The sequence below is a fragment of the Paroedura picta genome, chromosome 2 (genome assembly GCF_049243985.1).
Source record: "Paroedura picta isolate Pp20150507F chromosome 2, Ppicta_v3.0, whole genome shotgun sequence".
Taxonomy (NCBI): domain Eukaryota; kingdom Metazoa; phylum Chordata; class Lepidosauria; order Squamata; family Gekkonidae; genus Paroedura; species Paroedura picta.
Window position 1 is genome coordinate 11,085,426 of NC_135370.1, and position 13,671 is coordinate 11,099,096.

At 47.0% G+C, this 13,671-nt stretch overlaps 1 long non-coding RNA gene across 1 annotated transcript; it reads left to right on the forward strand.

The window, feature by feature from the left end:
* The first annotated feature begins 588 nt into the window (after positions 1-588).
* On the forward strand, positions 589-12,745 carry LOC143828608 (uncharacterized). The gene is made up of 2 exons (XR_013227761.1): positions 589-1,317; positions 12,431-12,745. It is a non-coding gene; the product is annotated as an uncharacterized LOC143828608 (long non-coding RNA).
* The last annotated feature ends 926 nt before the right edge of the window (positions 12,746-13,671 follow it).

A 13,671-nucleotide genomic window follows, 5' to 3' on the forward strand; every position in this document is an offset into this window, starting at 1 on the left:
ACTGAAGGTTAATGAATGGTGCTTTATGGGAGGAACTGCCAGACATTATTGAACTATTGTACCCAGACTGGACATAGTGCTCTTTGGACACAATGGATTTATCATGGTCCTAGCTTCAAAGCCCGTTCGTAAGAACGGGTTTTGAAAGCCCCCCCCCCACGTGGCCGCTTCCCCGTGGCCCACAGAGCACACCCTGCGCCCACCCGGAGCACCCACCTACATGGCCCTTTTAATTTTATATATAGGCCAATGGTTAAGACGGTGCCAAAACTGCTAAAGCCTTTTGTGGTGATGTCCTGAAGGGGAAGGATCCCACCCATGGCTAGGTAGCATTGCCAAGTATAAGCTGTCCCAGACAGGCGGTAGCTTCCCTTCTAGTGCTAAAAGCTGTGCCCCTCCGGCTGCTGCGCATCACTTCAGTTTGCCCCACGCTAGTGATGTCAGGTGGCAGGTGACAGTAGATGAGCGATTGGGATGTGAGTGTCCTGCATAGTGCAAGGGGTTGGACTAGATGACCATGAGGTCCCTTCCAACTCTATGATTCTATGATTCTATGATTCTATGTCATAAACACAACCAGTAGTGACTGAGGTCACATGTGAGAGTTCCATCAGTAATTGGTTGCCCTTTGGAAGACGACTCACCATCTCCTTCCCAAGTGAAAGAAGACAGACAGGATGGAATTCAGCGTCTTTTCCTCGTTTCCTGGCTTCATATCCTGGTGGCTGGCTCTTCTGGCTGGAATAGAATGGTCGCCAAAGTGCCTTGGCTGCCCGACAGATTGCCTCTGTCTGCCGTCCGTAGTGGATTGCAGAGGAAAGAACTTACAAAACTTCCCAAGCAACATCCCACTGACTACCAAAGAACTAGTTCTGACGAAGAATAATATCAGTTCTTTGCCCCCCATGGAAATCAATTTTTTAAGTGAATTGGTCTATCTGGACTGTAGCCATAATCGGCTCACCGTGGATGTGCACTTCACCCTTACCGGGATAAACCGGTTGATCTACTTGGACCTCAGCTTCAACCGAATCACTTATATCTCTCACCAGACTATATCCCAACTGCAGAACCTCATGCTGCTGAATCTTTCCGGCAACTCAAACCTAACCCTGATTGAGAAAGAAGCTTTCAGCAGCAACCACATGCTGGCATATTTGGATTTGAGTGGGTGTGGCCTGCAGCACATTGATGCTGATGCATTTGAACACCTGAGCAACCTTCATACTTTGGGGATCAGTAATAACCCCTGGAGATGTGACTGTGCCTTGCTAGAATTTTGTAGCTGGATAGAAGACACAACAATTGAGCTCACAAGTAAGACCGTTATATGAGATACATGGTCTTTCTGTTGTTTAAAATGCCCTAGGAATGACACCTGTATGTTACTCCCTTAAATTACTCCCATGTCTTTCAGCACAAATGATTGGAAAGAATATTTAGAGGCTCCCAATCACCTCTATCAAGGGTGATCCAGACTTTTACTGATAGTATATTACACAGCAAGGTCAATAACATACATTTATACAGAGGATCTCTTTCACACACATATAACAACACCAACAACAGCAATGTAATTTTTTATCCTGCCCTTCCTGGTTGGCTTGGGGCGGGTAACAACCAAAAATATGCAATTAGCTTTTACACTGATAAACAGTTTTTTAAAAATCTTAAATTGAGATATATTAATCAGATTGTATTATGGTATACTCTTAAGCTGCCTTGTTAATGAAGATGAAGTCCCTTTTTCTTCAAGCAGATTCTTTTGAGGACAAGCTCTTAGGTTCATAGCAAGCTCTACTGCCTTTAGGCCAGCCACATATGAGTAATAGCTCTCTTTGCTAAAAAGATAAAGTACCATCAAAGACAGTGGAGTGGAGGCCACACTGGTTCTACTTTGTCCAGCATCTCCCCCTGATCCCAGTGCATTCTAAGATAAGTCCTTTTACACGCAAGCATTTAGTCCTGTTGTTGTTAGGTGCGAAATCGTGTCCGACCCATCGCGACCCCATGGACAATGATCCTCCAGGCCTTCCTGTCCTCTGCCATTCCCCGGAGTCCATTTAAGTTTGCACCGACTGCTTCAGTGACTCCATCCAGCCACCTCATTCTCTGTCATCCCCTTCATTTTTTGCCCTCGATCGCTCCCAGCATTAGGCTCTTCTCCAGGGAGTCCTTCCTTCTCAGGAGGTGGCCAGAGTATTTGAGTTTCATCTTCAGGATCTGGCCTTCTAAGGAACAGTCAGGGCTGATCTCCTCTAGGACTGACCGGTTTGTTTGCCTTGCAGTCCAAGGGACTCACAAGAGTCTTTTCCAGCCCCACCCATACAACCTCTTCAGCAATCCTCTAATTCAGACCAAATGTGATGAGGTTTTTAAGAAGATGCTGATATATGGAAGCCTCCAATAACCCCCCAATTGCTCCATTGAGTCCTCATTAGGTCCTCCAGTGTTTGTGCTCTAGGTAAAACCAATACTGTAGAAAGTGCTGGACCAATGATGTTCTTGGAGTTCAAGGGAACCAAAACATAATGATTTTGTCATGGAATGTGGCATGTTTTCTAACCGGGAACTGGTCAAGAAAGGGGGAGTGGCCCTGGAGGGTTCTAAAGGGAGAGGATTCTAAAAGGGCTGTTAGTCAGAGAGGGAGACTTGGTATTGGAGAGGAGTTTGAGGTGGAGGTTTGGTGGCAGAGAGAGGAAAGAAATAGGAGGTCTTCTGGGCCAAACAAGGTTGCATGTCTCAGAAGGACAGGGGAACTGTGGCAGCTTCAATATTCCCAGGCCACACAGGCTACTTGTGGGCTTAAGGAGAGCCCCAGGGCTGAATCTGCATGGAGCTTTTATTCCAATCCCAGGTCGATTCAGTCCCTGCCATCTACACTGAATGTGATTTCAATTTTGATTTGGGGCAATTTATATTTTTCATCTGCAACAAACATGATTGATCCATAATGACTCTAGCTTTCCCCCGCGATATCCTGGATATAACCCTCGATATTTGAAAAACCGGCATGAGTAAGCTCATGGGAACTGTAGTCCATGGACAGCTGGAGGGTCATAATTTGCCCAACCTTCTTCTATGGGAAAGTAAGCCCTCTGCCGATATGACCATCTTCCCCTTGTCCTCTTCCCTTTCCTACCCAACCGCATGCTGTGCTGCCCTCTCTCTATTGCACGCCACAAACCTGTTCTCACCTCCCAGTAGGATGTTCCCCATTTCCTTCTTTTCAAGCAGCAGAGTTACATCTCCTTTCTGCCTCCCCCACCATTTCCTTCTACCTTGGAAAAGCCATGATCTCCATGCTGGTGGTCATACCAAGATGGACAAAGAAGTTAGAGCTACTTGGAAGTGTACATGCAGGACATGTTAGCAGTTGGTGAAGCCTTCAGATGTTGCATATCTGTACCTGCATTGCATACAGGAGGGCCCATATTCATTGCCTGGTTTGGCCAACTAAAATGATCCTAGAAGTTGAGGTGGGAAAGACTGTGGGGGCAGGTGGGAAGTATGGTGGTACGAGAAGGTGGCTTAAATGAAGAGGTGGGAGACATTGAAATCTTTGCTTATGGTTGAGGCCTCCATGCTCAAACCCACTCAATTAATCTTCATCTAAGGCAGGGGTGGCCAAACCGTGGCTTTCCAGATGTCCATGGACTACAATTCCCTTGAGCTCCTGACAGCATCTCTTCATGCATTTTCACTGGAGACTAGGCAGGGGTAGTCAAACTGCGGCCCTCCAGATGTCCATGGACTACAATTCCCATGAGCCCCTGCCAGCATTTGGGAATTGTAGTCCATGGACATCTGGAGGGCCAACATTTGACTACCCCTGGACTAGAGGGTGTTTTTTCTAATGATTAAAAGGATAACGGTCTGCAACAAATTTCAGCATGCGCCTAAACAGATTTATGACAAATTGCAGCCAGTAGTTCATGCAGAGTCAGAACCGTTGAGGGGGGGGCCTTAACTTCTTCTTGTGTAGGAATATCTCGATTTTCCACAGTCTACTTTTACTCTCCCTTGTAAGTTCCTATTTCTTTGGGTCATTGTTTCTGTTCTGCATTTGGTTTGCTCCCTCTAGTGGTCCGGTAGATCATAGAATCATAGAATAATAGAGTTGGAAGGAACCTCATGGGTCATCTAGTCCAACCCCTGCACTATGCAGGACACTCACAAACCTCTCGCTCATCCACTGTCACCTGCCACCCCCTTGAGCCTTCACAGAATTAGCCTCTCCATCAGATGGCTATCCAGCCTTGCCTTAAAAATTTCCAAAGTTGGAGAACCACCTTCGGCCCACACCCACCATTATCGTGATGCCCTCCAACATGCCAGGTAGGCCCTGGGGCTCCGGCATCAGCTGGGAGCCAGTCATGGGGGGAGGCCTCGGCCCGGCCAAAGGGTCAGCCCCGCCGCATCACAGACGTGGACGCGATGGGACTGCCCCTCTGCCCGACCCGAGGCTAGCACCCACTGTATTTAACATACAGTGGGCTTGCATTCTAGTGATTCTATGATTCTGTAACCTGTAGCCAATACCCAGCTCCTTTCAGTGTCTGAAGCCCATCAGTCCTTGCCTTTTAAGCAAAGCCTTCCTTGTTGCCATAGGGATGGTTATGCTGTAATGCTGAGTATCCTGTTAAATGATGTCACAAACGTCTTCAGACAAACATAAAGCTTGCCCACAGTGGTTGCTGTGCAGTCTGCAAAGACCTGCTCTGTAGCATACACCTTGCTGATATGGCTTATGCTTCCTCTTCCTTTGGATGTTCCTGGTGCCTCTTATGGGGCTGGCGGGAGCTCAAGGGCCTTGCCCTACCTCCTGCCACTTCAGTTTGGAAATCCCCAACTGCAGCAGGATCGCCGACTCTCCTGGATTCCACCAAATCCCTCTTCCCAAGCCAGGTTGATCCTCATCCTTGGCGGGATTGAAGAAAATGAGCAGTCCGACCAAGTTTTAGGGAAGCCAACAAACGAGGCCAGGTTGTCCCATTCCTGCAGATTATAAACCTCAGTGGCAACATCATTGAACAGATCACTGAGGAACATTCCGGGCCTGGCATGGCATGCAGTCTTTGCTCAAGGTGGATCTAAGCCACAATCCCCTGGCAGTCATTCAGGATTCCTTTTTTTACAGGCTGCCCTCGCCACTGAAGTGATGACTGGGATCCTGGAGAACCTGCTGCAGACCTCTCTGCAGTTGAGGACACTTGTCTTGCCGAAGAAGCTGTCCTTCTGTATTTGCCGGATTCAGGAGGACATTGATGTTTTGGGTGACATTGTCAAGCTGGAGTGCACAGGGTCATGTGATAAAAATTTGACTCTGTGTGAAAAAGAAGAGCCTCTGATGCAAGAAATCACAAAGGCCTTAGAAATGAGAAAACTGAATGGCAGCAGCCTGCTTAACATTTTGCCGGAGAAGGCCATGCACAACAATGCCATGGCAGAGAGAACTGAACGCAACTCTCTGGTTTTGGCCCAGAACTACTCCAGCTTAATTTCCAATTTTAACCTGTTAAATTTCATCAAGCAGTTAATGCAGAAGAAGGCAGATGAGCCTTTGGACGTAAACTGGGCAGACAAAAGTGAGTTAAAAAACCTTTTCTTTCTCACCAGTCTGCTGCGAGCAGCGCTGAAAGAACAAATTGTTGACCTCAACAAGGTCAGTACAGAGGCAACTGTCCAAAATGAGCAGTCTGACCAAGTTTTAGGGAAGCCAACAAATGAGGCCAGGAAAAGGTCTGCAGATAGCGGGAGGAAACTAGCAGAAGGCCCAGAAGCTCAGTGCACCCTTCCTTTTCTTCAATCCCGCCAAGCAGCTCTTCCGTCCTCTTGGAAATGCTCCATTTCAGACTCTCAGACGAATGTTCTAGAGCCAAAAGGCTCCATGGAAGTAGGCAGTGAAGACCTCCCTAATGGTGAAAACTCTGTGGTAGTACTGAAGAAGGTACTTGGGTCACAGATACTGACTAAAGAAGAGCTGCTGAAACCGCTCCTACAGGGAACTACACGTTTTGCAGGAGAAATCTCAGCAGGTGACTCAGAACCCTCCTTGAATGAGCCCTCACCTCAGGGGACTTCTGTTTCTCCCCCTTCGGGCTTCTTTCCACGTCAAGATGACAACATTCAGGGTGAGGGTGAAGTCTTTGAAAACGAGCTGAATGAGAAGTTGACTGACCTCATCCCAAACACACCGGTGAGGAAACTCATCTCTCACATGATCCGCATCCTGAAAATAGATTGCACGTCACCCACACTCAAGGTGGCTTGTATGAAACTCATCACTGAAACAGACCTCCTCATGAAACTTTTCAGAGAACGCATCAATGAAACCTCCTCCCTATGGAATATTTGGCCCTCCTTGGATGCAGCTAATATGACCACAGCAAGCACAACAAAACTGGAGAAGCCTTCAGGCAGGCTAGCAAATGAGGGGATTTCAGCATATGGATATGGACACAAGCTGCTCTTGGCTATTTCAGGGACCACCGTCATTCTGATCATCTTGGCTGTTATCTGACTACTTGAGGTCTGGTCTCTGTGTTCTGCAGCCGAGGAAGGAGCTTTCTGGGCAAAGAAAAGAAACGCCTGCCAGATGAAGAGCTTCCCAGAACACCCTCTCCATTGAGGGATAAGCCTTTTTGGATCAAATATATATATTATAATTGGGATGACAATAACACACTGGACGAGGAAGAATCCTTGGAGGAAGTGGGTCTGACCAGTTGGAGCATGGGAATCCCACCATTACCAGAGCCCAGTGTTGAAAAAATATTATCTGAACCGATGCTGGAACAACGGATTCCCCCTGTTACTCCACCTCCATCACCAGCAGCTCTTGCTCCTCCTCCTACTCCTCCAGCTCCTCCTCCACCACCACCACCACCACCTGCTGCTGAACCACCACCATCACCTCCTCCTTCTACTGCACCACCATAATTATAATAATATTTATTATAATCTGGATGAACGAGAGAATAACACACTGGACAAACTGCATGATGAAGAATCCTTGGACGAAGTGGATCTGACCAGTTGGTGCATGGGAACCCCAACGTTACGAGAGCCCAGTGTTGAAAAAATATTATCTGAACCAATGCTGGAACAACGGATTCCCCCTGTTACTCCACCTCCATCACCAGCAGAACTTGCTCCTCCTCCTGCTCCTCCTGCACTACCTCCACCACCTCCACCACCAACACCTTCTACTCCTTCTGATGTCCATTGAGAAAAAGAAACAACAGAGGCCACCAGTCCAAAAGCAGCATCGTCAGCAGCAGATGAAGACATAGAGAGCTCTGCTGAGTAATCGGAGAACCCCCTTCAACAGAAGTTATGCGTGAAGGACCAGAAAGTGGAGAGAGGGATGAGGAAGGTGAAGGTGAAGGTGAAGAAGATGAAGAAGAGAGTGACTGATCTCTCTCAAGTTTTAGTGTTGCTTCTATTAAACATGTGATTAAAAACCCACCTCTGACATAAAGTGTTTTGATTGGGTTTGACTGAAAATCTGCAGTCATGTTTCCATCTGTAGAAATAGCAGCCATTCATTATTTATAGATTTGTTTATTAATATTAAAATGTTTTTATTGCCCTTCGCTGTGGGCTCTTATCTAATAAGAATGCTCCTGACTACTGAGCCCTTCATTGTGAAGTGAAGAAATAGATGAGCCTTTGGGGAGGGCGGTATCTTTAACCGCTCCTGCGGTTAAATAAAGCCCTAAGGGCTATTGGGGAGGAGTTAGGGTGGGCTCTGTCTGTGATAAAAACTCGGAAGGGCGAATCAGGAGCCACGAAGAGGCTCCTGATTCGCTCCTCCAAGTGCCACTCAAGGGCCAAGTGTCCAATGGGGAGGTGCGCAAAGCCCCTCACCAGGACAGACCAAAATTCCATTCACCCAGCCCAGTCTGGCTGCCAGTCTGCTCCTGACCACCGCAGGGCGAGGAGGTCAGTAGGGCTGCCAAGGGAGATGAGAACACAGGCTGCACCAGGCCTTTTTGCCCCAAGGCTGTTCTGTCATGTCCAACTGCAAATGGCCTCAGAACCCTGACAGAGCTGGCTGGAGGTTCCTACCCCCCTTTCAGGCATGCTGCGAAGGAGCCTCTGACAGGTCCTGACTGAGGGGAGGGAGGCATTTCCAAGAGCAATGCAGGGGAGCCTGAGGGCCTTCCTTTTGAGGGGGGGGGACTTTCCCCTTCTGCCAAACAGTTGCCTGACATGGAGGCCACAGAAAAGCCCCTTCTCACTTAAAATACTGCTCTGGCAGGGGGTTAGACACAGCCAAGCCAGGTGTCTTTCTCCTTTGCAACTCTCTGCAGATTTGAGGTCACTGCACAACATTATTCTGCAGAACAAACTGGCTCTTTTGTCTCCTGTTTCATCTGCACAACAACCCTGTGCAGTAGGCCTCAAGTCCTTCAATTCAACAACAACCTGTGTGGGAATCCTTAAATGTTTCTTGTCTACCACAACCCTGTGCAAAGTAGCCCTTTCTTCCTGGGGGGCTCATCTTTATACTCTGCAGGTGAGCTCTCCAGGCCCCATCTGGAGGTTGGCTACCCATGGGTTGGAAATATTCCTGGAGGTTTGGAGGTGGGACTTCAGAATCATACAATGCCTCAGAGTCCAGCCTTCAAAGGAGCCATTTTTGCCTGCAGTTGGTAGGGAGTGGTGCAGGTGTGTCCCTCCTGGGCTATGGGTTATGGCCAGTCCTTACCAGCAACAGGCAGATCAGCATCAGTCCTGTGAGTCTGGAAAGTGCAGGAAGATCTAAATAAATATTTACAGCCTGAAACTGTAAATAGAGAACAAGTAAATGTCTGGAGACACATGGTAACTGAATGACTTATTGGCCTTGCAAATAAAAAAAAACAGTATAAAAAACCTTACTAAGGTCAAGACTGCTGTGCACAGAGAGTCTTCCTCTTAGGGTTTCCAGCTTCCCTGTGTGGCTCGCTATCCCACCTCCCTCACTGGGAGTCTTCTATGGGGAGAGAAAGGGAAGACAATTGAAAAATGCTTTGAGACACCTGAGGCCTGCTGGGTCACTGTGGCCCATTCCCAGTTCTCTCAGATCTCTCACAATCCCACATACCTCACAGGTTGACTATTGTGGAGAGACGAATGGAAAAGGTGTTTGTAAACCTCTTTGATACTCCTTTGGGTAGTAAGCAATAGGGTACAAAAATCCGTTCTTCTAAGGAGCAACCATGAAAGAAGCATGTGTGCACATAACATTTTATCAACAGTGAAAAAATGGAAAAGGAGGAAAAGGGTGGACACCTGTGTACTGTGACTACCCCATGTGTATTAGGGCAGAGGGGCATTTCGGTGAATATGGCCTAATTCACACAAGAAGGAAAATGACGCAGAACTGGAAGGAATTGGTTGCCATGTAATCTTCCCCTAAGAAGAGTCTCCAGTCTGATTTTCCCTTCACACATCTGAGGACATGGCTCTGGAAAGCTCATCTGTAACCACTATGCCAAAATTCCCAAAGGTCAGTCCTTTCCCACACTCAACGAACAGTCCACACCACAGGTTCTTGACACCCATATCTCCACACCCATGCCCTCATTTGCCACCATGCCACCACAACCTCCCACACAACACACACATTCAACTCCATGCCCTTACAGACTGGACAACTCCTCCCCTTCCTCTTCCCACTGCCAAGCTCTAGCACCCATTGTATTCTTGGATACAACGGGCTTTGCCCCTAGTATAAATATAATAAATAAATAAATAAATGGAGTGTGGAACTTCTTGCTGCCTATTCTCTAACTCAATAATTTTTTTTAATGGAGTAAGGTTTAGCTAGGAAAGCCATGCACTTTACTGTGGAACTGAGTGATCAGAACTAGCTATACAGTCCAATCCCTTGCAGACTACCCTAAATGCATTGGATTGGAATCCAGCCAGTTCATCCCCTCCACCTGCCAGAGAAGGCCTGCTGATGCACTTACTTTGTTTATTCCATTGTGGATCCTGCTGATTTCAGATCGATTTGAACTCGGGTCTTCCTCTATCCCCCTCCCCCATTGTAACAGAAAGTGTTCTGCACGCAATGGTAGAAGCTCAGAACAGGCGGGGGGAGACAAACGCAGCAGGAGGGTACTTGTCAATGGTTCAGCATCTTCTTGGAGAAGAGTGATGAGTACCCCAAGTATCTGTCCTGGGGTTGTTCAACATATTTATAAATGACTTGGATGAGGGATTAGAGGGGATACTTATTAAATCTGCAGATGATACTAAACTGGGAGGGGTAGCAAACACAACTGAAGACAGCAACAGAATACAGGATGATCTTGATAGGATCGAAAAGTGGGCTAAACTGAACAAAATGAAGTTCAATAGGGACAAATGTAAAGTTCTGGATTTAGGTAGGAAAAACCAAATACACCAATATAAGATGGGGGAGACTTGTCTTGGCAGTAGGATGTATGAAAAGGATCTAGGAGTCTTAGTAGACCATACATTGAACATGAGTCAGCAATGTGACTCAGTGGCTAAAAAAGCAAATGGGATTTTGGGCTGTATCAAATGGAATATCATGTCCAGATCATGGGAGGTGATGGTACCGCTTTACTCTGCTCTGGTTCGGCCTCACTTGGAGTTCTGTGTTTAGCTTTGGGCACCCCGGTTGAAGAGGGATGTTGACAAACTGGAGCGTGTCCAGAGGAGGGCAACAAAGATGGTGAGGGGTTTGGAGACCAAGACGTATGAAGGAAGTTTGGGGGAGCTTGGTCTGTTTAGCTGAGAGAGGAGACGACTGAGAGGGTATCTGATAACCATCTTCAAGTATTTAAATGGGTGCCAGATAGAGGATGGAGCAGAATTGTTCTCTCTTGTCCCAGAGGGGCAAATGGGTTAAAATTAATTCAAAAGAAATTCCATCTAAACTTCCAGAAGAAGCTCCTGACAGTTAGAGCAGTTTCTCAGTGGAACAGGCTTCCACAGGAGGTGGTGGGTTCTCCATCTTTGGACATTTTTAAACAGAGGCTGGATAGCCATCTGATGGAGAGGCTGATTCTGTGACGGTTCAAGGGGGTGGCAGGTGACAGTAGATGAGTGATTGGGATGTGAGTGTCCTGCATAGTGCAGGGGGTTGGACTAGATGACCCATGAGGTCCCTTCCAACTCTATGATTCTATGATTCGATGTGCAAAACAGCTGAGGAACACACCAACAGCAAAACAGCTGAGGAAACAGGGACAAGTGAGGAAAATAAGAATGACTAATAGCTGCAGTAACGATTAGTGTTGGAAAAGACAGCAAGACTAACAGGTGAGGGGGTAGTATCCCATTATTTACTGCCCTTCTGTTCTGACCATCCTCAATGCCTCTTTGGCTTTACCTTACTCTTCTTACCACTACTCCCCTTTCCCCCCTGGTTGACTTAGCAGGGGCAACACTCCCACCCTTCCCACCACACCTTATTTTCCATGCTGCTTCTCCAATTGCTGTCAGGCCTACTCACTCATGGCACCACTGCCTCTGCCGGCCTGGTTGGCCCACCTTCCCTCCTGCTTCCCTCTCTAAGGAAGCCACGGAAAGAGAGCTGTATTGGCCTTCTCCTCCTCCAGGTCTCTGCCTCTGCCACTTGCTCACCTTTTTCCCCGGCAGGAGGAAGGGAGGGAGGAGAAAACAACAGTAGAAGGGGGCACTATATCCTCCTCTAGCCACTCATGCCTCACCACATGCTTTCCAGAGCAAGATGAGTGCAGTTTGAGATGGAAAGAATACGAGGTCTGTTTTTCTTGCCATTGCTGGTGCAAGTGTAGACCAGTGGTTCTCAGCCCTCCTGCCACCATGACCCTCGCCACTGCCCCCAAAGGAGGTCGTAGGGTTGCGCGTGCGATGACGATCATGGAAGGCCGAAGCGACCAGCACTGTGGCGCGGTGGGGAGGGGAAGTCCTGGTGCCAGTCAGCACCCCTCCCCTCCACGCCACGGCAATGGCCACCTCAGCCTTCCATGATGGCTGCATGCTCACAAGCCTACGACCCCCTTTGGGTCGCCACCGCCAGCGGTTCTCAACCCCTTCCCCCTTTGGATTGCCAAGGCTGCTGCCGCAGCAGCGGCAGCCTCAGCAACCCCCCTGGAAGGGCAGGACCCCCAGGGTGAGAACCGCTGGTGTAGACAATGTTTCCTCGTTTTGTAGTTGTTATAATCCCTTCCCTTTTTGTTTTTTAAAAGGAATTTTTTTAAATTGAATTTTTCTGGAACCCTGAGGGCCCTCAGATCTATAAAAAATGTCTCCTGTCTATACATGGCCCCATTCTTTGTATTTTTCAGTCTGCACTCAGGCAGGTTTGGAATTAGATATGGGGCAGAGCACTCTGCACCCTTCTCTTGTTATCCTTAGGAATCTTTTTATCTTACCAGTTGCTGCCTAAAGTGCTGATCCGTCTTGTGATTTATTCTTACAGATACTGACAACATCATCTGTGACGAACCCAAATTCTTTAAGGGTTTACAGCTTTTTGGCAAGGTGCAACACGAGCTCCATTTCTCTTGCCTCGTGCACTTGGAACCCAGAGACTTCCTCAATATGGCTGTGATTGCCTTCTGCATCTTTGGTGGGGGAATGCTAGCGGCTTGGCTGGTGGGCATAAGCACAGTGATGTATTATCACCCTACCTTGAAGGCTCATGATGACTCTGAAGAGGAGGAGCATCAGATGACTTAAAAGTGCTCTTTGGAACACTGCAAGTGTCAACATCCAAAGAAAGATCAGAATTGGAGCCTCTTTGTTGAATGAATGATTTTATTTACAGTCATTTAGACCAAAATTTTAGATGCACTACTATACAATAGCAGTTTGTAAAAGGAAAGGTAATACATGAAAAGGTTAAAAATGCATCAACAATAAAACTTAAAACTTCTCCACCATAAAAGTCAACATTTAAAAGCATTAACTGCCACTGACTATTTTACAAGGACAAAATGAGCCATAAAAGCAATGAAACTAGTAAAGCTGTTAAAATATAAAATGAAAGACAAGATTAAGAGACGTACGATAAAAACAATAAACCAAAAAACATAAGAGGTTCTGTGGACCTGTTATGGCTATACATGAGTGACCCAGTCTTTCCTAGTTCTTAAAGCTAGCCATGCAAATTTTGCTACTTTGCTAGTTAAAAAATTATCTGTATCTGATAGCAATATGTGCAGGCGATGCTTTCTCAGGTCGTGAGGGCATTCTATAAGCATTGGTACTGAGGCACATGTGCGAATATGATTATACAGCCTGCACTCAAATAAGATGTGTTCTGTGTTTTCTACTTGACCCCCATTGCAGATACAGAGCCGATCCTTGTGAGGGACTCCATCAAATTTCCCACTCAAGTAAGCAGAGGGTAGGGCATTGTGACGAAGGAGAGTAAAGGATCTCCTGTGCTCAGGATTTACCACTTTTCTTAGATATTGCATCAGGGTGTTCCTGTTTAGAAGATCTTTCCTAAAAAGTGGATCCTGGATATTGTTGAGATCATGTTGCCTCTCTACTTCTATCACTCTTGCCTTAACAAGATCTATGGCCTTGTTGTAACCCATAGACAAAAACAATTGTACCCATAGTAGCACAACGTTTTAGTGAGTGCAATCTAACCCATAGACCATAGTAGCACAACGTTTTAGTGAGTGCAATTTGCCAAGGTGCGACAAATGT